The sequence below is a fragment of the Oryx dammah genome, unplaced genomic scaffold, assembly GCF_014754425.2.
Source record: "Oryx dammah isolate SB20612 unplaced genomic scaffold, SCBI_Odam_1.1 HiC_scaffold_28, whole genome shotgun sequence".
NCBI lineage: Eukaryota > Metazoa > Chordata > Mammalia > Artiodactyla > Bovidae > Oryx > Oryx dammah.
Window position 1 is genome coordinate 63,984,639 of NW_024070212.1, and position 24,636 is coordinate 64,009,274.

Genomic DNA, 24,636 nt, shown 5'->3' on the forward strand with positions numbered 1-24,636 from the left:
TATGCCTTCTGCACTGGCAGGTGGATTCTTTACCACTAGCACCACCTGGGAAGTCCATGGGCAGGAATAAATTGGTTGGCACCTAAATTTTGGATTCGTTTGTTAAATAACACTAACTGATAACATAAGACCTTAGAGTCACTTGATTCCTAACCCTTTTCTTGTAATAATAGTAACTTTGCCCAAAATAGTTGGGTAACTTGTCCATAGTCGTTGTTGAGACAGTGGCAGAGTTGAGCTCTATGCACACCTGCACTGCTACATGTTCATAGAGCCACATTTCCCAGAACTGAATGGACAGTTTTATTTTAGAAAATCATAAATAACCAAGGGAGAGATATGTTTCATTTCCCCCAGCACTGTGCATGGGCCTGGAGCCAGCACCACTCCTAAAGGTAGAATCCACATCCAACTCTAATTCCCAGGATCATCTCACATGATGCTCAGTAAGCAATAGAGAGGGGTGCTGCCTCCCAGAGTGACGATTACTCATGCCTTTGCTTTAATTGAAAGGTACAAGTATACAGTCCTCTCAATAATGAGCATGAAGTCTTTATCAGGGGGAGAAGGAAAGAAGGAATAGGGAGGAAGAGAGAGACATAAACAGAGAGGGAGGGAAGAACGAGAAGGGAAAAAGAAAGGAAAGGAGAGGGAAAAGGGGGGAGACATAAAGAATACTGACAAGAACATGTTACGGAATTTCCCTGGCAATCCAGTGGTTAAGCAGTGGGTGTGGATTCCAGTACAGAGTGTGTGGGTTCAATCCCTGGTTGGGAAGCTGAGATTTACATATGCCTCATGGCCAAAAAAAAAGACAGACATAATATAGAAGCAGAACTGCAATAAAATCAATCAAATCCTTAAAAATGGTCCACATCAAGAACATCTTTAAAATATATATATATGTATAAATATAATGTTACCTTTCTCCAGCTCTACTGCTTTGATGGCAAATTAAATGGATGAAAAGCATGACAGTCATTATTGTATTTTTGGCACCATACTTGTGATTGTGCCCATGTAACAGAAGGCACCTAGGTGCAAGAATCCGTGTGTCTTAAGAGGAGCCAGGAGTGGGGCTGTGGAAACATGGCTAGCTGGAATAGTGAGTGAGTAGGTTAAGAAGGAAGGAGAAGGCAATGGCACCCCACTCCAGTACTCTTGCCTGGAAAATCCCATGGATAGAGGAGCCTGGTAGGCTGCAGTCCATGGGGTTGCAAAGACTCGGACATGACTGAGCAACTTCACTTTCACTTTTCACTTTCATGCATTGGAGAAGGAAATGGCAACCACTCCAGTATTCTTGCCTGGAGAATCCCAGGGATGGGGGGAGCCTGGTGGGCTGCCATCTATGGAGTCACGCAGAGTCAGACATGACTGAAGTGACTTAGCAGCAGCAGCAGGTTGAGAAGGGAAAGGGAATTTGCATTCTAACATGTCTCATGTCCCATGTAAACATAACCCAGAAAGTTCACAGACTTCAGACATTATCAACATACACACAGACATACGCACAAATAAAATAACAATAAAACAGGGTGAAACATGCCATGAAATTGGGAGATGGGAGTCTGTAGATTCTGTGAAGATTGTTCTCTTGAACTTAAATCTATCTTTAAACAGATGCAAGCTGTATTACAATTCTCTTAGGAATATGATCCTATACTAACTTTTTTCAAAAATAACAAAGATTCTAAGGTGACTAGTAGCAACTTTATATATATTTTATAACATAAAATAAAATATAAAGAATAGGATGAAAATTTGCCTGATATGGCATCCAATCATACCATAAAAAATGAGTTTTAGAAACATTCAAGGAAATAACAAAGGCCATATTTTCCCTTTGCTATGTGTAAGGAATTCCCATTGAAGTCAATGGGATTTTACATAAAAATCAATGACAAATTATGGTCCTTAATGAAAGAGGAAATTATAATTATAGAGCTGCTAGTAGCATCACTAGAGTTAAGGCTGAGCAGTCTTTTCCATTATCACTTATCAGGATTTAATAGCTCAGCTGTTTTGAGTTCTACTTGGCTGAAATGTGATATTCAACTCATCAGGCTGGGTGTAATTAGTTATTATTATTGTTATTACACAAACAAATATTTTAATTAGTAAAGCATTTTTTAAATTATGAAGCTTAAAAGGAATGTTTTTTCTAGTGACAGGTGCAAGGGTGGAGAAAGAGAGAGAAAGGAGACATTCTTCAAAGAAGGTAAAATGTTGGCATATCCCTCAACTGGAATAACTCATTTTTTTTTTTGATTGTGGCTTCAGTGTGATCTTCTAGGAAACAGTATCTCCTGGGGGAAGTGGCAGCACTACAGAAAACTCGGGGAAGACCGTTCACTGATTCCTTTCCACCCATTTTTCTATTATACGGGTAAGTTCATGTGCAGCTTCCCTTGTGGTCTAGTGGTGAAGAATCTGCCTGCCAATGCAGGAAACACAGATTCGATCCCTGGGTCAGGAAGATCCCCTGGAGAAGGAAATGGCGACCCACACCAGTATGCCCACCTGGGAAATCCCATGGACAGAGGAGCCTGGCAGGCTACAGACCCTGGAGTCGTAAAAGAGTCGGACACAACGTAGTGACTAAACGACAAAGTGCATAAAACAGCAACACACTACGAGGCGCCTAGAAATTCTCAGATTCCCGCTTGACAAGGCCAGTCTTGCTTTGCTGCTTAAAAGTACATCTCCCTTGGCTTATACATGTTCTCCTGTTGCTCACAGGCTGTAGGAATGTCCATCTGAGATGTGGACAGACCTTAGACCAGAACCTTTTGAGAGATCCCAAGCAGAATTGTCAGCATATGTGGCCACTATCCTCTCACTCCCCCAGGTGGGTGGCCTTCAGAGACCAAGTTACAGACTGCACATCAAGCCCAGTGAGGAAACTAGAGCAGCAAACGCTCTCTCTCTTTTTTCTTTTTAAAGTAGTTTTTGTATTCACAACCGCAGAGTTTCTGGGCACTTGCAAAGGCCACCTGTGGATCCTTACATGGAAATGTTCACAACCTACAGAAGGGATGGATCAAGGGAATAGAATGTGAAAAGAAAAAAAAAAAAATCTTATGTCTATTATATCCATAATGCACTTTCCGTGCATTGTTTAATTGAATCCCATAACTACTGTAGTGTGTAGCATTTTATCCCCAAACGTGTAGCATTTTATTTACAGAAAAGCAAAATGAAATTCAAAAAACTTAAGTGATTTTTCCCAGATTGTTCAGTTAGTCCATGGCAGGGATGAATGTCAGCCTCAAATCTTAGAAGGCAAATCCAGTACTTATCCTATTTCCTTCCTAACTTCCAAATCCAAACCTCTACTCTCTCTTCAACACGGTCCACTGGGGTTTCCATCGTGTTCTCTTAGACAAGTGGCTCTTGTCAGGTCTACTGACCACCTCCATTGCCAAATCCAGTGGTTGGCATCCATCTTCATTCTTCACAACTTCTTGTCAACACAAAGCAATTGGAAATCCTCTCTGACTCTCTTTTCCAAAATGACAGCTATCCTGTGGTAAGTTTTCTTCCTGCCTCCCTGAAAGCTTTTTCTCGGTGTCTTTTGATGGCACCTCCTCCCTTGCTCAGCCTATAAATGCCCCCAGCTGCAACCCTTGGCCCTTTTCTTCTCTTTTGTCTTGCTCACTCCTGCCCTAGGGGCTTCCACTCAAACTCTTCTTTTATCTCCATATAGAAAACAATACCATTCTACACTGAGATGTGGACTTGTATATATAACTCCCTATTCAATAATTCCATGCATTTCTAATAAGCATCTTACATGCAACATTTCCAAAATAAACTCTTACCTCCCCCACCCATTGGAAAAGACTCCATCCCTTCTCTATTTTTCCTATCTGAGTGAATAGCACTGCCCCTTTTGTTGCTATTGAAACCAAAAATAAAAACAGTATGTCATCCTGTCTTTCTCTTGCCCTCTATTATGACTCTATCAATAAATCTAGATGATTCTGCATCTAAATAATGCCAGAGACTTACCCATGCTTTCCAGCATTGATATTCCAGGTCTGCAATTACCTACTAACTAGACTCCCAGCTTCCACTCCATTAGGTAGCCAAAGTGATTTTTTCAGCAGAAATCAGATGAAGTTACTTTCAGCCTTTAAAGTGTTCCAAAAAGAAATACAAAGCAAAACACACACACCAAAACTACCCCACGACCTTTAGACTATAATCCAAGTTCCTTTCCAAATTCTCACCAGGACCTCACCCTCCTCATTAGCCTGCCTTATTTCATACATCTCACACTGTTATGCCAGACTGTAAGCCAGACACTGGTCCTATTGTTGTCCCTATTCTCTTGTTCCCCCACAAGCAGGATGCCACTTCCACCACCTTGAGGACTTTGCACTTAATGTTTACACTGTCAGGAACACCTTGAGTTTTGCATAATTGGATCCTGCTTGTGATTGATTTCTCAGCCAACTGTCAGCCTCTTAGAAAGGCATTCCAGAATAAGCCTTGTAATGTTGGTCCTGGCACACAAGCCTAAAATATTTATTATCTGCACCTTTGCATTAGTCAGCCTGGGCTGCCATAATAAAACATCATAGATTGAGTGGCTTAAACAACAGAAACATTTTCTCACAGTTCTGGAGGCTGGAAGTCTGAGATCAGAGTACCACTAGGTCACATGCTGGTGGGGGCCCTCCTCCTGGCTTGCAGAAGGCTGACTTTCTGCCAGGTCCTCACGTGGTAGAGAGCACACTCTGGTGTCTCCTCCTATTATGAAAGAGTACTGGTGCTAGAGAATTGGGATTCTACCTTTATGCCATCATTTAACTTAAATTGCGTCCTTAAATGTCCTATCTCCAACACAGTCACATGGAGAGTTAGGACTTCAACACGAATTTGGAGGAGCACAATTCAATTTGTTGCATCAAAGACATGTAGTATTGCCCATCTGTCCGACAAGGGAAGTTTACCAATACTTCATGCTGCAGAATGCGTGTGCATTTTCCATTAAAACATTTCATATATGTAGAGCAGAGTAAGATTAGAAATAGCCATGATGTTGGTTATAAAGCATGAGCCAGTTATTTTAATTTCCTAAAATTCTCATTTTCGTTCTCTTTTTAAAACACATTGTTTGAACAAGAGAAAACAAACTTAAGAGTAGAATGAACATAAGTATCTCCTTGGTTTTTAAACTTGTGCTTGATAAAAAATGTAAAAAATAGTAATAATGAGAATCAGAAAGCCCTTCTAGAAGGCTTAAAGAAACAGAGCAAAAAACTGAAAATGTTTTTCCCAACAACTGTTTCCTCAGTTTCATTCACTGTTTATCACATTTTTGGAAGCCATTTTACAAAGTGTGTTTTTCTAAAGTCTGACCATGCCCTAACAGAAGAAAAGAGAAAAACAGATTACCCCCAAACAACCAAGATCTACTTTTGTCCATCACTAAAAGAATAACCAAGTAATATATAATAGGTATATACTGTGAAGAAAGTTGAGCGCCGAAGAATTGATGCTTTTGAACTGTGGTGTTGGAGAAGACTCCTGAGAGTCCCTTGGACTGCAAGGAGATCCAACCAGTCCATTCTGAAGGAGATCAGCCCTGGGTGTTCTTTGGAAGGAATGATGCTAAAGCTGAAACTCCAGTACTTTGGCCACCTCATGTGAAGAGTTGACTCATTGGAAAAGACTCTGATGCTGGGAGGGATTGGGGGCAGGAGAAGGGGACGACAGAGGATGAGATGGCTGGATGGCATCACTGACTCGATGGACGCGAGTCTGAGTGAACTCCAGGAGTTGGTGATGGACAGGGAGGCCTGACATGCTGCAATTCAGGGATCGCAAAGAGTCCGACACGACTGAGCGACCGAACTGAACTGAATTGATACTATGGCATAATAATAGCTAGCAGTCAGAAGTACTAGCAGCTTGAACATTTCTTAGAAATGGAGTGTTGAGTGAAAACAAGAAACAAAGATCAATGAAATATTACTATTCATAAAAATTAAAAATATATGCACATGCATCAAACATCACATAGTTTATATGTGTGCATATACTGTCAAGGGTAGGTATCAACTACGTTCCTTGAATACCTATGGGGAGATCTATCTGGAAGTTCAGGGAAAGAAGGAAAATGAGAGAAAGAGACAGATTTTCATCCTGTGATGATGGTAAGCATAATGTAATTCCCTCAGATATTTGCACCTGAGGTTCAGAGGAAGGGATGAAGGGAGAGGATGAGGGAAGAAGGAAAGAAGGAAGGGGAAGATGAAGGAAGGGAAGGAGGAAGAAAGGGAAATGAGCATAGGGACAGAAGCAGGGAAATTATAATGGTAAATCTGACTCTCTTCTGATCACATCATTTCATTGAGGTCCCAAGTCCCCCGGGATGTGCTCATGGACCCTTCCTGAGTGTGGAATAAAATTGAAGCCTTAACTCAGAGGGTCAGATAGGATCAGAGAGGCAAACAGTACAAGCTTAGATCTTGAAAGTAAGGGGTTGCCAAATTGCCCTTTTTCTTTCCTTGAGCCTTGAGTCTATCCTGACATATTGATGCCATCTACTGGTCCTTTCAATTAACAGCCTTTGTAAAATTCTTGCTTGACTTGGACAACTTTATATTTATTTGGGAGCCAGTAGTGAGTCTTTTCACTTAAATACTCCATTTCTTGCTAAAGATATCTTCTCTGAAGCAACATCTTGACCTCATACTGGTATGTTTCATCTTAAGCCTTTTCTTTGTTAAAGAAACTCTGCAGAATTCTTTTGTTAGAAGTACTCTTTCAGGGAAGAAACAGAGTGTAGTTTCTGATAGGGGCAAGAAAATCCATTTCCAAAATTTGCTATAAACATCAGCTTTGATTTTCCTTTTCCAAAGCTGGAAACATGTCTTGGAACTTAGATGTCCTTAAGTGTCCTTATAGACACCTAAAATGTATGTGTAATACTTTCCTGTCTGAATTTAAAAGATTTGCATGAACATTATAATCTTGGGGATGAATTTCTGGGTTTTTTAAATTTAATATAAATTTCTGAACTATAATAATCTTACAGCTGAAAGTGTATTATCAAATGCCTTATTATTTTATTGTCATTCCCCCATCTTTCTCTTTTAATTTATTATTTCAGATCATTCTCTGGTTCAACTCATAGAGCAAGGATAAATGTCAGTTTCTGTAATGCTGTTTCAGCCAAACAGCCAGTCACTTACTTCAGTACTGATGGTTCCCCTGAACATGTGGAAGAATCTAGTCAAGTCTTAGACTTGTTCATGAATAGAAGTTATTTATTGTTGTTGTTCAGTCGCTAAGTTTTGTGTCTGACTCTTTGCGACCCCATGGACTACAACAATTGTAAAATTTCAACCAAAAAATCCTGTTTCATTCCACCTTCCCTTCTTAATGGAATAGCATATCATATTAAATCATTCCTCATTCACGTTTCAGTTCAGTTCAGTTCAGTCGCTCAGTCGTGTCCGACTCTTTGCAACCCCATGAATCGCAGCATGCCAGGCCTCCCAGTCCATCACCAACACCAGACTCACGTCCATCGAGTCAATGATGCCATCCAGCCATCTCATCCTCTGTCGGCCCCTTCTCCTCCTGCCCGCAACCCCTCCCAGCATCAGAGTCTTTTCCAATAAGTCAACTCTTTGCATGAGGTGGCCAAAGTACTGGAGTTTCAGCTTTAGCATCATTCCTTCCAAAGAAATCCCAGGGCTGTTCTCCTTCAAAATGGACTGGTTGGATCTCCTTGCAGTCCAAGGGACTCTCAAGAGTCTTCTCCAATACCACAGTTCAAAAGCATCAATTCTTCAGCACTCAGCTTTCTTCACAGTCCAACTCTCACATCCATAAACGACCACTGGAAAAACCATAGCCTTGACTAGACAGACCTTTGTTGGCAAAGTAATGTCTCTGCTTCTCAATATGCTGTCTAGGTTGGTCATAACTTTCCTTCCAAGGAGGAAGCATCTTTTAATTTCATTGCTGCAGTCACCATCTGCAGTGATTTTGGAGCCCAAAAAAATAAAGTCTGACACTGTTTCCACTCTTTCTCCGTCTATTTCCCATGAAGTGATGGGACCGGATGCCATGATCTTAGTTTTCTGAATGTTGAGCTTTAAGCCAACTTTTTCAGTCTCCTCTTTCACTTTCATCAAGAGGCTTTTTAGTTCCTCTTCACTTTCTGCCATAAGGGTGGTGTCATCTGCATATCTGAGGTTATTGCTATTTTAGAGTCTGCCAATTAAAGAAGGAGAAAAATCAAGTGAATCATTTCTGGAGCATACACTGAGAATAACCACAAAACTGACTAGCCATCATGTCTTCCTTGATAGTGTGGCTATTAAGTGGCTGAAACTGATTCCAGGAACAGATCGTCCTCAGAATATTTCCTCAAAATCTCATATGATCCATAATGCTGTTGTTATGGGAAAACAGTCCTGAGTCTCCTGAGGATTCAGAATATCAGGAAGGCCTTGAAGCCCTAAGATGTTAACATGTTAACGTTAATGTGTTAGTCACTTAGTCGTGTCCAACTCTCTGTGACCTCATTGATTGTATCCCACCAGGCTCCTCTGTCCATAGAATTCTCCAGACAAGAATACTGGAGTGGGTTACAATGCCCTTCTCAAGGGTATCTTCCCAACCCAGGGATCAAACCCAGATTTCCCATATTGCAGACATATTCTTTACCATTTGAGCCACCAGGGAAATGCTGAAGCTCTAAGACAGGGGTCAGCAAGCAGCAGCCATGGGCCAATTTTGTGCAGTTTGCAAGTGAAGAATGTTTTTTACATTTTAAATGGTGGAAGAAAATATCAAAAGAAGAATAATATTTCCTGATGCATGAAAACTATGTGAAATTTAATTATCAGTGTCCGTGAATAAAATGTTACTTGAACACAGCCATGCCCACTTACTTGCCTTCTGTCTTTGGCTGCTTTAACAATACACCAGCAGAGTTCAGTAATTGCAGCAGAGAGGACATCATCCATTAAGCTGCAAATTTTTACTAACTGGCCTCTATGGGAAAAGGTTGCTGACTCTTGCCTGAAGGTCACAATTGGTGAAAGTGATGTACGGTGCTAAGAAGTCCTAGGTAGTGTCTCCAACCTGAGACATCAGTGAAAGGGTTTCCAGGGAAAACATGAGAACCAATGCAGCCAGCCTCTCACTCTCAAAATCTATTGTTCTTTATTCCTCATACCTTTAGTCCCTTCATCATCAGAAACTGGTCTCAAGTATCTTGAGGGTCCTTTACTGCTGTTCCCTTGGTGTGTTAGTTCATCTTAAACTACAAATATGAAAAAGGAAGGGCTTATATTATGTATTTCCCTTACTAATCTCAACTCTGGTGGTCTGTGGAGGTTAGGTCCAAACAAAGAATTGAAAAGCTCCAGGTGTATACACAGAAAACAAGCTAAGATTCTTCAAAGTATTGAAGAATGTTATTCTTCATTGTATAATAATATGAGGGCAAAAGCCAAGCATATAGATGGTTTTACTTCTCCATGGTTCTGTTTTCTTCAGGACTTTTCCCATGAAGTGATGTGTTCCTTGGTATCTCTGAACTCCTCTATTTTACATCACTAGCCCAGTGAGACTAAAACAAGCTTTAAGCCTCTGCTTTTATTTGGCCTTTGATTTTCAAAATTGTTAATTATCAAGGCTCCCAAGGTGTAAAAGATGCAGAGAAAGAAGAGCTCACCTTGCTGTATTTTTTCTTATTTTTGGCTGACTTGGTTTCTCTCCAATAGCTGTTTTTACCTATTTATTCTTCTCTTATTGTATCCAACTTTTATTAGTTTTTGTTCCAAGACAGGAAGCTTGTTCTGATGCAAGATACTCTCTTAAAACCAGAGGTAGAACTATTATTTTCTCTCTTTTTAAAGGAAGTAATGGATGGTCTCAAGTCTCTTTCTACTAGGATTACCAAATGATAAAACTGTCTGCTTCGTTCCAACAAAAAAGTGACTTAAGGCTGAAAATCCCAGGAGATGTCTTCCTAGTATAAAGTATATTTTCACTGAATGTTCAAACAGTGCACTTTACAGTAGCAGATATAATTAATTGTGTGCCACAGAAGAGGCCAAACTATAACCTACATAAGAACAGAATTTTGTCCCAAGGACATCTTTAGAAAGTAAAATGCCATTGGAAGACTATAAATCTGTGACAACTACTCTGTCAGAATTGCCATTGAGAATCAGAATTGCAGTTTAGTACCATCAACTTCTCCATTCTATCATGTATTTATGCAAATACTGAGCCCCAAACAAAGTACTCAGAACTGAATTACCTCCACCTTTCTCTCTTCATTATTTCCTCCTGCTTTTCAGTAACCATAGAATGTTTATTTCCCAAAAACATGGAAGTAGAAAACGTCAACATGTGATTAGTTGATTTCTTAAAGGCAGATCTTGCTGTAAGCAAGTCATAGTCAATGAATGTTTTGATATATGGAAATTCTAGAAACTCTTTAACCTCATTAAAAGCCTGTTAACTTGAAACAGATTCCAAGAAAAGTAATACTTTCATAGATAAAATAGACCTATCACTATTTCAAGAAAGGAGTAGGCTCATATATAGTGAGGTAAAAGGAAAGAAATAACGGTAAAAGCAGAAATCAGTTAAATGGGACACAAAAATATAATGGATGAGATCAACAAAATCAAAATCTGATTTTTAAAAATGACTAATAAAATTAACAAGATCCTAGTGGTAAGTACCAAGAAAAGGCAGCATAAGGTAAACTCAAAGTAAAAATTAATAACTAACAAAAGATAAGAGAAAAAAATCAATTAAATAGAAATAGAAAAGCAAAGAAGAAAATCAGTAGAACCAAAGCTTATTGTTTGTAATGATTAAATTTATAAAATTAATCAAAATCTAGCTATAATGACCAAAAAGAAAAGAAAAATCAAAAAGGAGATGCATCACTATAGATTTTGGTTCTATTTTAAAAGAATAATAAGGAAATATTATGAATAGCTTGATGCCAATAAAGCTGGCCTATGGACAATATGCTTGAAAGGTATGACTTATGAAAAGATATCCAAAATGAAATAGAAAACATAAATAGGCCTAGAGCAATTACAGAATTAAAATTTATAATCAAAATCCTTATCACAAAGAGAGGCCCAGAAGGATTGAATGATAAATTCTATCAAACATTTAAGGAAAAATAATACCAATCCTACAAAAACCATTCCAGAAAATTGAAAAAAGAATATTTTCCAATTCATGTAATGGGGCCAAAATCAGACAAAGATATCTCCAGAAAAAAAGAATTACACACCAAAATCCCATAAACACATACACAAATTTATAAATATACAAACAGAAAAATGTATAATGGCCAAGAATGGCTTATACTGATAATGAATGATCAGTTGGACAATCAAAAATAAATCAATCACCATATAAGTAAAGGAAAGGAAAAAATCCACGTGATCATCACAATAGATGCAGGGAAAAAACAAGAAAAACTTTAACTCCCATCTGTGACAAAAATTTTGAAAACTAGGAATAAAAGGGAATTTCTTTAACATGATAAAAGTCATATTTGAAAATCTTGCAGCTAATATCAATCTTGAAAGGCTCAAATCTTCCTAGCTAAGATCATAACTTAGGGAAGGATGTCTATCTCACTTCTGTTCAACCTTGTGATGGAGGTTTTAACTAGCCAATTTAATCAAGCAAAGAGATAGACGTTTGATAGATAGACAGACAAACAAAGATTGATTGATAAAGGCAAAGCATAAATATTGGAAAGAAAGACTAAAAATTGCCTTTACTTGTCAAGGACATTATCAACCATGTACACAGAAAATCCCATCGAATTTATACAAAAGTTACTAGAACTAAAAATAAATTTAGCAAGATCACAGGACATAGTCAATAATATAAAGATCAATTTTATTGCTGTAATAATCACAATTAAAAATATTAAAGTATAATTAGAAACTATCATCATTTACTAGAACATCAAGATATGAAACAGGAGTAAATTTAGCAAAAAAAAAAAAAAGAGGGGCCCAAATTTGTACAATGAAAACTACAATATATTGCAAAATTAAAGCATGTATAAATAGATATACTGTGATATTGACAAAATATTGGCTTTTGTTTTACTGTTTTATCTTTGACATATTTGGAAATTAATTTGATGATGATCTCATAAAATAAGTTTGGAAGTGTGTAAAAGTATGTAAGATACTTTGACGAATTCATCTAGGAATGAGGTTTTCTTTGTGGATAGGTTTACTTTTCAAAATTTAAATGTTTAATAGCTTAATTAATGATTTAGTTAGGCAGACAGGGCAAATCACCCCTTCCTCCACCTTTATATCCTATTGAAGCCCTCAGCAGATTGAAAGATGACAACCCATATTGGGGAGGGCAATGCACCTCATTCAGTTTATCAATTCAAATGCCAGTCTCTTCTGGAAATAGCCACAGACTTAACCATAAATAATGCCTAATTGCCCAGGGGGCACAGTCGTTAAGAATCTGCCTGCCATTGCGGGATATGCAAGAGGACGTGGGCTCAATCCCTGGGTTGGTAAGATCCCCTGGAGATGGAAATGGCAACCCACTGCAGAACTCTTGCCTGGAAAATTCCATGAACAGAGGAGGTCTCAAGGAGTTGGACATGACTGAGCACACACACAATCACACACAGAGAGACATCTGGACATTCCATGATAAGGTCAGGTCATAAGATAAACTATCATATATGGATATACAACATATAACACAATTTGTCCATTCATCAGTTGACGGGTTTTGCTATTATAAACAATGTTGCGATAAACATGAATGTATAAGTCTTTGTATGGACATATGTTTTCATTTCCATTAGATAAATACCTGGAATGGGATTGCTGTATCAGATCATAAAACATGTTTAATTTCATAAGAAGGGGCTTCCCTGTTGGCTCAGAAGGTGAAGAATCTGCCTGCAACATACGAGACCCGGGTTTGATCCCTGGGTTAGGAAGATCCCCAGGAAGAGGAAATGGCAACCCAGTCCAGTATTCTTGCCTGGAGAATTCCATGAAGAGAGAAGCCTGATAGACTTCAGTTCATGGGATCACAAAGAGTTGGACATGACTAAGCAACTTACACTTATTTACTTACACCATATTATCTTCCTAAGTTAATGTGCTATTTTGAATTTCCATATCAAGGTATGATAGTTTCAGTTGCTTCACACCTTTTGTGAGAAGTATTGTCCATCTTCTTGACTTGAGCCATTCAGATGAGTGTACAGGGATATCTCACCAACATTTTCATTTATATCTTCTTGATGACTACTGATGTTGATCATCCTCTGTGATTATTGGCCATTTTTGTGAAATATGCCACACTTTTTGCCTATTTAAAAAATTTTTTCTTCTCTTTGAGTAAGAGTCCTTTATATGTTCTGGATAAAGTCTTTGTTTGCTTTCCTGATATCAGCAACTTATTGATATAGTTTCATTTTTTTCCCTCTCAGTGCTTTTCTTAACAAGGTGCTTCAAAGAGAAAATGTTTTTAATTTTGATCTAATCAATTTTGAATTTTTTTCTTTTATGTGGCTTTTAGAGTCTATTAAGAAATCTGCCTTGCTCAATGTCATAAAGATTTTGTCCTAAAGCTTTCTTTGGGAAATTTAATAATTTTAGCTCTAACAATTAATTTTATAACTCATTTTGAGTTAATGTTTGCATATGGGGTGAGGTCAGGGGTAGAGTTTCTTTTCCCCATTCGTTTATTTATCCATTTGTTCTGGCATAGGTTTTTAAAAGGCTATCTTTTCCCATTAAATAATTTTGGAACTTTGATTGGAAAATCAATTGAACATTTAAGTGTGAGTGCCCTTTATGATGCATTTTCATAGCTCCTGCAAAGAAACACCACATTAGAACAGTGGGTCACCCATTTGAGCCAAGGTGGAAACACTCTTAGAGATTCCCAGGTAGCTGAAGGGTAAAGGCAGGAGACACAAGAGACATGGGTTCAATCCCTAGGTTGGGAAGATCCCCTGGAGAAAGAAAAGGCAACCCACCCCAGTATTCTTACTGAGAAAATCCCATGGACAGAAAAGCCTGGTGGGCTAGTCTTTGGGGTCGCAAAGAGCCAGACACAGCTGAGTGAGCACACATGCACACAAACCCTCTTAATGATTCATTTTTAGGAAGAACTCTCAGGCACTTTTTGTTGATGACATATAGTGCCAAGATCCTACCTGATTCTCCACTGTTTGCATATTCATGTACATCTTGGCAGGCACCTGAGACAACAAAGTGAACAATGTTTTTATTCAGATGCTTCAAACTTAGTTTTACTGTGGGCTGATGACTTTCCTTATCTTTGATTTTGGTGAGGGTATTTGATTGCCCTTAAAAAATCACTGCAGATGGTGACTGCAGCCATGAAATTAAAAGACGCTTACTCCTTGGAAGAAAAGTTATGACCAACCTAGATAGCATATTCAAAAGCAGAGACATTAGTTTGCCAACTAAGGTCCATCTAGTCAAGGCTATGGTTTTTCCAGTAGTCGTGTATGGATATGAGAGTTGGACTGTGAAGAAGGCTGAGCGCCGAAGAATTGATGCGTTTGAACTGTGGTGTTGGAGAAGACTCTTGAGAGTCCCTTGGACTGCAAACAGATCCAACCAGTCCATTCTGAAGGAGATCAGCCCTGGGATTTCTTTGGAGGGAATGATGCTAAAGCTGAAACTCCAGTACTTTGGCCACCTCATGCGAAGAGTTGACTCATTGGAAAAGACTCTGATGCTGGGAGGGATTGGGGGCAGGAGGAGAAGGGGACGACCGAGGATGAGATGGCTGGATGGCATCATGGACTCGATGGACATGAGTCTGAGTGCACTCCGGAAGTTGGTGATGGACAGGGAGGCCTGGCATGCTGCGATTCACGGGGTCGCAAAGAGTTGGACATGACTGAGTGACTGAATTGAACTGAAGTGTCAAGAAATACCTGGAGTAACAGGGAAATTTGACCTTGAAGTACAGAATGAAGCAGGGCAAAGGCTAACAGAGTTCTGCCAAAAGAATGCACTGGTCATAGCAAACACCCTCTTCCAACAACACAGAAGACTCTACATATAGACATCATCAGATGGTCAACACCGAAATCAGACTGACTATACCCTTTGCAGTCAAAGATGGAGAAGCTCTATACAGTCAGCAAAAACAAGACCAGGAGCGGACTGTGGCTCAGATCATGAGCTCCTTATTGCCAAATTCAGATTTAACCTGAAGAAAGTGGGGAAAACCACTGGACCACTCAGGTATGACCTAAATCAAATGCCTTATGATTATACAGTGGAAGTGAGAAACAGATTTAAGGGACTAGATCTGATAGCCTGATGAACTATGGACGGAGGTTCATGACATTGTACAGGAGACAGGAAGCAAGACCATCCCCCAAAAAAAGAAATGCAAAAAAGCAAAATGGCTCTCTGAGGAGGCCTTACAAATAGCTGTGAAAAGAAGAGGAGCGAAAAGCAAAGGAGAAAAGGAAAGATATACCCATTTGAATGCAGAGTTCCAAAGAAGAACAAGGAGAGATAAGAAAGGCTTCCTCAGCGATCAATGCAAAGAAATAGAGGAAAAGAACAGAATGGGAAAGACTAGAGATCTCTTCAAGAAAATTAGACATACCAAGGTAATATTTCATGCAAAGATGGGCTCAATAAAGGACAGAAATGGTATGGACCTAATAGAAGCAGAAGATATTAAGAAGAGGTGGCAAGAATACACAGAAGAACTGTACAAAAAAGATCTTCACAACCCAGATAATCATGAAGGTGTGATCACTCACACTCACCTAGAGCTGGGCATCCTGGAATGTGAAGTCAGGTGGGCCTTAGAAAGCATCACTACGAACAAAGCTAGTGGAGGCAATGGAATTCCAGTGGAGCTATTTCAAATCCTGAAAGATGATGCTGTGAAAGTGCTGCACTCGATATGCCAGCAAATTTGGAAAACCCAGCAGTGGCCACAGGACTGGAAAAGGTCAGTTTTCATTCCAATCCCTAAGAAAGGCAATGCCAAAGAATGCTCAAACTACTGCATAATTGCACTCATCTCACACGCTAGTAAAGTAATGCTCAAAATTCTCCAAGCATGGCTTCAGCAATATGTGAACCGTGAACTTCCAGATGTTCAAGCTGGCTTTAGAAAATGCAGAGGAACCAGAGATCAAATTGCCAACATCTGCTGGATCATGAAAAAAGCAAGAGAGTTCCAGAAAAACATCTATTTCTGCTTTATTGACTATGCCAAAGCCTTTGACTGTGTGGATCACAATAAACTGTGGAAAATTCTGAAAGGGAAAGGAATACCAGACCACCTGACCTGCCTCTTGAGAAATCTGTATGCAGGTCAGGAAGCAACAGTTAGAACTGGACATGGAACCACAGACTGGTTCCAAATAGGAAAAGGAGTGAGTCAAGGCTGTATATTGTCACCCTGCTTATTTAACTTCTATGCAGAGTACATCATGAGAAACGCTGGGCTGGAAGAAGCACAAGCTGGAATCAAGACTGCTGGGAGAAATATCAATAACCTCAGATATGCAGATGACACCACCCTTATGGCAGAAAGTGAAGAATAACTAAAGAGCCTCTTGATGAAAGTGAAAGAGGAGAGTGAAAAGTTGACTTAAAACTCAACGTTCAGAAAACGAAGATCATGGCATCTGGCCCCATCACTTCATGGCAAATAGATCGGGAAACAGTGGCAACAGTGGCTGACTTTATTTTTCTGGGCTCCAAAATCACTGAAGATGGTGACTGCAGCCATGAAATTAAAAGACACTTGCTCCTTGGATGGAAAGTTATGACCAACCTAGATTAGCATATTCAAAAGCAGAGACATTACTTTGCCAACAAAGGTCTGTCTGATCAAGAATATGTTTTTTCCAGTATGGATGTATGTCATGTATGGATGTGAGAGTTGGACTATAAAGAAAGCTGAGCACAGAAAAATTGATGCTTTTGAACTGTGGTGTTGGAGAAGACTCTTGAAAGTCCCTTGGCCTGCAAGGAGATCCAACCAGTGCATCCTAAAGGAGATCAGTCCTGGTTGTTCATTGAAGGGACTGATGTTGAAGCTGAAACTCCAATACTTTGGCCACCTGATGCGGAGAACTGACTCATTTGAAAAGACCCTGATGCTGGGAAAGATTGAGGGCAGGAGGAGAAGGGGAAGAGTATTAGATGGTTGGATGGCATCACTGACACAATGGACATGGGTTTGGGTGGACTCTGAATTGGTGATGGACAGGGAGGCCTGGCGTACTGCAGTTCATGGGATCGCAGAGTCGGACACGACTGAGCGACTGAACTGAACTGAAGTATCATATAAATTAATAAGTGATGATTCAAAGAGTGGATGGATTAGTTAGCCCTTGTGAGTTTTTGCTTCATAACCCTGTGCATGCATGCATGCTCAGTTGCTTCAGTTGTGTCCAACTCTTTGCAACCCCATGGACTGTAGCTTTCCAGGATCTTCTGTCCATGGAATTTTCCAAGCAAGAATACTGGAGTGGGTTGCCATGCCCTTCTCCAGGAGATCTTCCCAATCCAGGGATTAAACCCATCTTCCACAGCTCCTACACTGGTGGCAGATTCTGTACCCATTGAGCCACCTGGAAAGCCTCTTAATCCCGTATATTATTCTAAATTTCTGCAATAACTGACATTAAGGAGAAACAGCAATAATAAATGTAGTACAGGGAAAATAAAATGTATTGTGGCTTTATGACTGATACTGGCTCTAATGCAACCAATTCATTTTGTGACTAACAACAACAAAGAGAAAACATGAAATGAGCAGCTGAACAGAGTGACCCAACCAACATACTGATCAGTGATCCAAGTGGGAGCTTCCAGAGACCTGGGAGATCATTCCTTCTAAGTGCAGTCAGAGTCTCAGTTTCCCCAGTTCTCTCTCCCACTGCTCTGCCTTTTTCTCACTCTCCACATGGACTGTCATTCTTCTCTCCGCCCCCTTCCCAGCTCTCATTGCCAATTATGAACTTATCTCTTTTTAGTCACGGACTTAACCTGGTTGAAGTAATGAAGATATTCTCACTTCTCTGGACATACAGTGTTGTCATTTGAGCCCATAAATGAGAAACTGGAACCAATTACAGATATTTGGTGCATCATGTGGTAATCTTAAATGATGTATGAAAATGGTATAAACATGGATCGATTTTTATAACCTACTTTGATTCTACTTGGCTGCAAATGGTGATAAAACTTGTTTTGAATAGAAAACTATGAAAAGGTGAGAGAAAAGTCACAGAAAAAGAGTTTGAAACTTATAGGGGCCAATGTCTTTATTTAAAAGACAGAAAGGTTTCTAAAGACAGAAAGGTTTCTACCTCTTTTTCAAGATAAGCCTGCAGAGGGTGAGATGCTTTTCCTTTACCAGTGGTTATGATTTATTAACATAAATGTTAGGCTTGGTCAGTATCTGCTATATCTGTATGTCAAACCACATATTCTCCTACCACTCGTACAGCGAAGATACTTTCAAAATCAAGTTTAATTGCTTAGAACTCCATGTGGCAGAGGGATATACTTTATAGAGTTTTAACTGCCTGTCCCATATATGCAAATATTTACATCAGGATTTTTATCATTATAATATCATAGAATTTCAGACCTGGAAAATGGCTTAGAATTAATCTTGCGAAGTCCAAGCTCTTAACTTTACAAATGAAAAACCTAAGTCTTACAGAAGTAAAGAAATTAAACTGAAATCTTAGAGCTACTTAACCACAAAGCAAAATGTTGGCTGTATGCTTCCAGAGTCCCGTTTTAATGCTACACTCCCCAAACTCTAGAATGGGGGAAAATACGGTACACAATGGGGATTCTCATGAATAATAATCATAAAGGTTGGAAGGAATCAATTTTCTTGAATACAGCTAGGAGCCCATTCTTTTAACACAATTTACATGATTTTCAGGATAAGCATGCTTTCCATGCATATGGAATCCAAAGAAAATGTAGCCCAGATGACTGCTAAGCTTTAAAAGCAAAATATGCATGGAGAAGGAGCAAAATTAGAACAGTAAAGGAGTAAGTCTAAAAAACTTATAGCTTGAGACTTGAAGAATATCTCAAGTTTGCAGAGACTACAAAATATTTGCAAGCTTCCAGATATTGAGATCTTGGAATGACTGAGAATGATACACTGAAATGCATGTTCTTGGCATTGCTATGATGCAGTTAAATTGTGTCATTTTAAATCAAGAGCCCTCAACAGCCCCAGTCCACATCCCTGAAAAGAACTGCCTCACCATCTAGCTATCATTGTGCCTAAACTTTGTGCAGAATGACCCTTCTCAAGACACTTGCATAGTTTACAGTACATAGATATTCAATAAAGAATGGTGTTAAACAGGAGAACTTATCTCCTCCCACAGTGCTGGGAAAGTTGTTATTTGATGCACTGGAAAATATGTGGTTTGACATACAGATATAGCAGATACTGACCAAGCCTAACATTTATGTTAATAAATCATAACCACTGGTAAAGGAAAAGCATCTCACCCTCTGCAGGCTTATCTTGAAAAAGAGGTAGAAACCTTTCTGTCTTTAGGAGAAAATGATCTTTCAAAAGAAACTCAATGCACTTTTTTCCCCTAAGCAAATTAGAATCATGCTAGGATAGTGAATTCTCCAAAGAGAGTGAGGACAAAATCTTGATATCCATTGTAGTTTCAAATTCTCCATGCCTCAGGAAGAAAGTCCTTTTCCTCCCATTTCTGAGTTAGCGAAAGTCCTCCCTGGTGTCTAGAGAGAGAGACTATATACCGGGGTCCTTGAGCTGTTAGTAGAGGTAAGACCATATTAGGCAATGTTTTCACACTAATTTGAGCACTAAAGGAAGTGTTGAGCCCATGGAGACTTTTCATCAAGCAATAGCCAAATTTGTTTTCAATATTGAGAGAAAAGGACCTACACATGAAACACTTTGTGTGTTAGTTGTTCAGTCATGTCTGACTCTTTGCGACCCCATGGACAGTATCCCACCAGGCTTCTCTGTCCCTGGAATTCTCCAGGCAAGAATACCGGAGCAGGTTGCCATTCCCTTCTCCAGAGGATCTTCCTGATCCAAAGACTGAAATTGTGGGCAGATTTTTTACCATCTGAGCCACCAGGGAAGCCCTACTGTAAGGCAAAAATTACTGCTGCAACAGAAGCACAAGCAAAAATAAAGAACCAATGGAATTTAATATTTAACTGACAGTATGAGAAATGTTTTTAAATGGTGTGGTATACCAGTTGGACTTTGAACAACTGGTTAAATTTTAATATGTCAAAAAGCATAGAGATTTTGTTGTGTACTGCAGGAATAGTAGTAAAGGCATGAATATGCATCCTGTGTTTAGGAATATCCAGAAAACCAGAGATAGGAATGTAATTTGTGGGAAAGAAAAGAAGTTAGAGAAGGGTCAGCTGCACTTCTGCCTCCAGATCTGTTCCTCAGGCTTGCATCCCATTCCACTCCACTTCGCAGACAAGCCCATTCCTACAGACTGTTTCATCCAGGCTTCCACCTCATCTGATTTGTGGCTGAGTTTGGCCGGTGGGAGTTGCCAGCTAGAGACTAGAAGGCAGTTTGTAGTGCAGAGATGGGGGCTCTGTCAGCTCCTTTCTTGCCCTTGGGCGTGACCTCCAGCAGCAACTAAGTCCTTCTTATGGCTCCAGCTTCCATGGGACAGTCCACCCTGTGCAGCTTCACTTCTCATCAGGAAGCTCCCACTGTAGTTACAGTTTCCTCCAGAAAGCTTTGGCTTCTTGGTACTGGTATCCCCATCTCACCATGTTGTCCTCTCTGCCTATGTAGGGAGGTAGCAGCTTCCTCTTTCAACAGAAGGAAATCAGGATATGTCACCCCAAAATATGCCTCTCTGATATAAAAATTATTTTGAGGAATTAACAGAATATGAACACTTAGGTGACAATGATGATGACACAAAAATATCTCCTATGGTTCTTGTCCTACAGTTATTAGATTTTCACATGAACATACCAACAGATAAGTTTATTAACTGTACAGCATGATGACCATTTACTGTTCATTAAGTGGAAATAGATCATCATAAAGGTCTTCATGCTTGCCATCTCCGTGTTGAGTAGGCTGCAGAGGAGGGTTGGTCTCACTGTCTCAGGAGTGGCAGGGACCGAAGAGGAAGAGGAGGTGGAAGGGGCAGCAGGAGGGGCAGGCACACTTAGTGTAACTATGGAAATATATCATAACTTCTGTCTGATTCCACTCTTCATTTCTCTCAAAATGTGTACACAGACTCAATCCTCCTACCATTCACTTCCGTGCCCAAATCATAGAAGGGATCATCCATGCCATAAAAGAATGCAAAAGCAGTCTTGAAAAGTCAGAACCCTTCTGACTTTTGTCTAACGTTAGTTTTTTGTTTTTGTTTTTTTCTGGCACTGCTTCTTGTACATCTTCTCCATTGTCTGGCACTGGTTCTGAAGCACTCAGTCATCTTCTGGTAATTCCTCTTGTGTCGTGGTCTATTAGCTCTTGAATTTCTCCAAGATCCATATTCTGAAACCCTTCACAACCACCACCCTATCTTTTTTTGCCCCATCCACAGTCTCTTTCATAATTTCCTTGATGAGCTCTGTCATAAATCCTGAGAAGTCATGCACAACATCTGGAAACAGTTTCCTCCACAGGAACTTATTGTTTCAGGCTTTATGGTTTTCGCAGGTATTTTTTACAATAATGATGGCATCTTTCGTGGTGTAATCTTCCAGACTCTCATAATGTTGTTTCCATCGAGGTTCTCTTTCACAGCATTGACAATCCTTTCCATAGAGTACCATGCATAATGAGCTTTAAAGCCCCTAAGAGCCCTGATCTGGAATCTGAATCTGAGACACCGTGTTTGGGAGCAAGTAGACCACTCCAGCACCTGTGGTTCTGAACTCATGAGGTTCTGGGTGGCTAGGGACATTGTCCAATATCAAAAGATCTTTAAAAGGCAGTGCCTTATGGGAGAGGTATTTCCTGATGTCAAGGACAAAGCATCAGTGGAAGCAATCCAGAAAAAGACTTCTCATTGTCTGGGACTTCTTACTGTACAACCAGAAGACTAACAGCTGGTGTATATTCTTTCCTGTCAAGGCTCAGATGTTAGCAGCTTTATAGATACAGGCAGTTCTGATCATAAACCCGACTGTATTTGCACAAAATGGGAGAGCTAGGCTATCCATTCCTGCCTTAAATCCTGGTGCTCATTTCCCTTCTGTATTAATAAATGTTAATAATCCCTGGAGATACTCTTTCCAGGAAATTGTCTGCTGCCTCTTGGTCAGTGGAAGTTGCCTCTCCTGTTATCTTGATATTTTTAAAGCCAACATCTTTCTAAAATTGTCAAACCATCCTTCACTGTTAAATTCTACAGCTTTAGATCCTTTACCTTCCTTTGGCTTTCCATTGTCATATAATAACTTCACTTTTTTTGAAACATATTAGTCTATAGATATGCCTGCACCTGCATCAAAGCTGCATTTTCAATACAGGATTAAAAAGATATTTTGCAAAAAGTGCAAAGTTTTCCTGCTTGCTAATGTAGATGCAGTAATACCTTCATGGATTTTCTTTTAGGGGGTTTTGTTGTTGTTTCATTTGTTTGTTTTTACAATGGTCCTTATGCTGGATTTGTTTATCTTGAAATGGCAGGCAACAGAAGCTGCAGACCTCCATCTAGGGTACATATCCAGCAATTAAACTTCCTCCTGTAATACCATCATGACTTTTCTCTGCTTCTTGGGAGCACTTCCAACCTCACTAGCGGCACTTCATATGGGTCCCATGGTGTTAGCCAAGGTTTATGGTATAGAGCTACATGATGAAAACCACGCAAGAACTGAGAAAGATCACTTTCTACTGTGGTGCACAATTTACTGGAGAGAGGAACTGCACATACAGAGATGATTAGCATCACGTGGCACTTTACACAAACTCACAACACCTAAGCTCACCTAAACCGCAACAGGAGTTGCCTGTCCAGTAGTACAGTGTGTCCTGCAGCTAATTTTACAGTTATGATTTAATACTGCATTGTTACTTTTTTTTACATTGTTTTTTACATTTCTCTCGGCTATGAATGGTGCCAAGTATTGTTTTTACATGTTTTAATGCATAAGTTTTGATAAATTTTAAGTTTTCATTATAGATTTGTATGTATTTTATGACCACAAATGATAAAATAGGCTAGTATATTCATATATTTTATGCATCATTCATGACATACCTACTTTTTCTTCACTCTTTTTTTTTTTATATTTCTAGGCTACATGGGGAGAAGGCAATGGCACCCCACTCCAGTACTGTTGCCTGGAAAATCCCATGGACAGAGGAGCCTGGTTGGCTGCAGTCCATGGGGTCTCGAAGAGTCAAACACGACTGAGTGACTTCACTTTCACTTTTCACTTTCACGCATTGGAGAAGGAAATGGCAACCCACTCCAGTGTTCTTGCCTGGAGAATCCCAGGGACGGGGAGCCTGGTGGGCTGCCGTCTATGGGGTCGCGCAGAGTCGGACACGACTGAAGTGACAGCAGCAGAAGCAGCAGGCTACATGGATGGTTTATTGGTAATTTTTTCAAACCAGTGCAAATCTCCAAAATTTTGTCCAATATACTTACTGAAAAAGATCTACTGTCAGTGGGCCCATAGTTTAAACATGTGTTGCTCCAGAATCAGCTGTAGATTTTTTTATGTTATTCTCAACTAGGTTTCCAGGTATCAGGTTCACATCCACATAAGTCTTCATATGTTTTCTAATCACTTCATTTAATTCCTTCAAACATTACTGAACATCTATTATTCACAGAAACTATACTAAGTGAACTGACCACAAAAAGCAGTGTGCCCATACATGACCATATAGCTAAATAACATATAGTGTGATAATGCTTGAACAGTGTCTACAAAGAGTCAGCAGAATGCAAATAACAGAGAAATCAATTCCTGATTGGCAGGTGGTAGAGAGGTATATGAGATGAAATACTACAGAAGGGAAACATGAATAGCAATAAGCATTTGTTTACTGCCTAGGCTTCCCTAGTGGCCCAGTGGTGAAGAATCTGCCTGCCAGAGACATGGGTTCGATCGCTGCATCTGGAAGATCCTCTGGAGAAGGAAATGGCACCCCCGCTCCAGTATTCTTGCCTGGGAAATCCCATGGGTGGAGGAACCTGGCAGGCTACAGTTCCTGGGGTCACAAAAGAGTTAAACATGACTTAGCACCTAAACAACAACAGCAACAACATTTACTGTCTACTGTGTTTCTGACACTTCAAAAAGTACTTTAAGTATGCTTTTATTTAATACTCAAAACAATTCTCTGAGGTAGGTACTATAATTATTCCCATTTGCCAGATGAGAAAACAAAGTACATAGAAATTAAATAACTTCCCCAAAGTATAAACAATCGCATGGAGATGGACAATGCATAAAACAGTTAGGAAGAGGAAGTCACTCAGTGGAGCACTTGTTTTAGTGTTTGAGATCAAGTATGTCCAGATTAGGAAAAATATCCTAAGAAGTTTGGACATAATGCTGTGTAAGC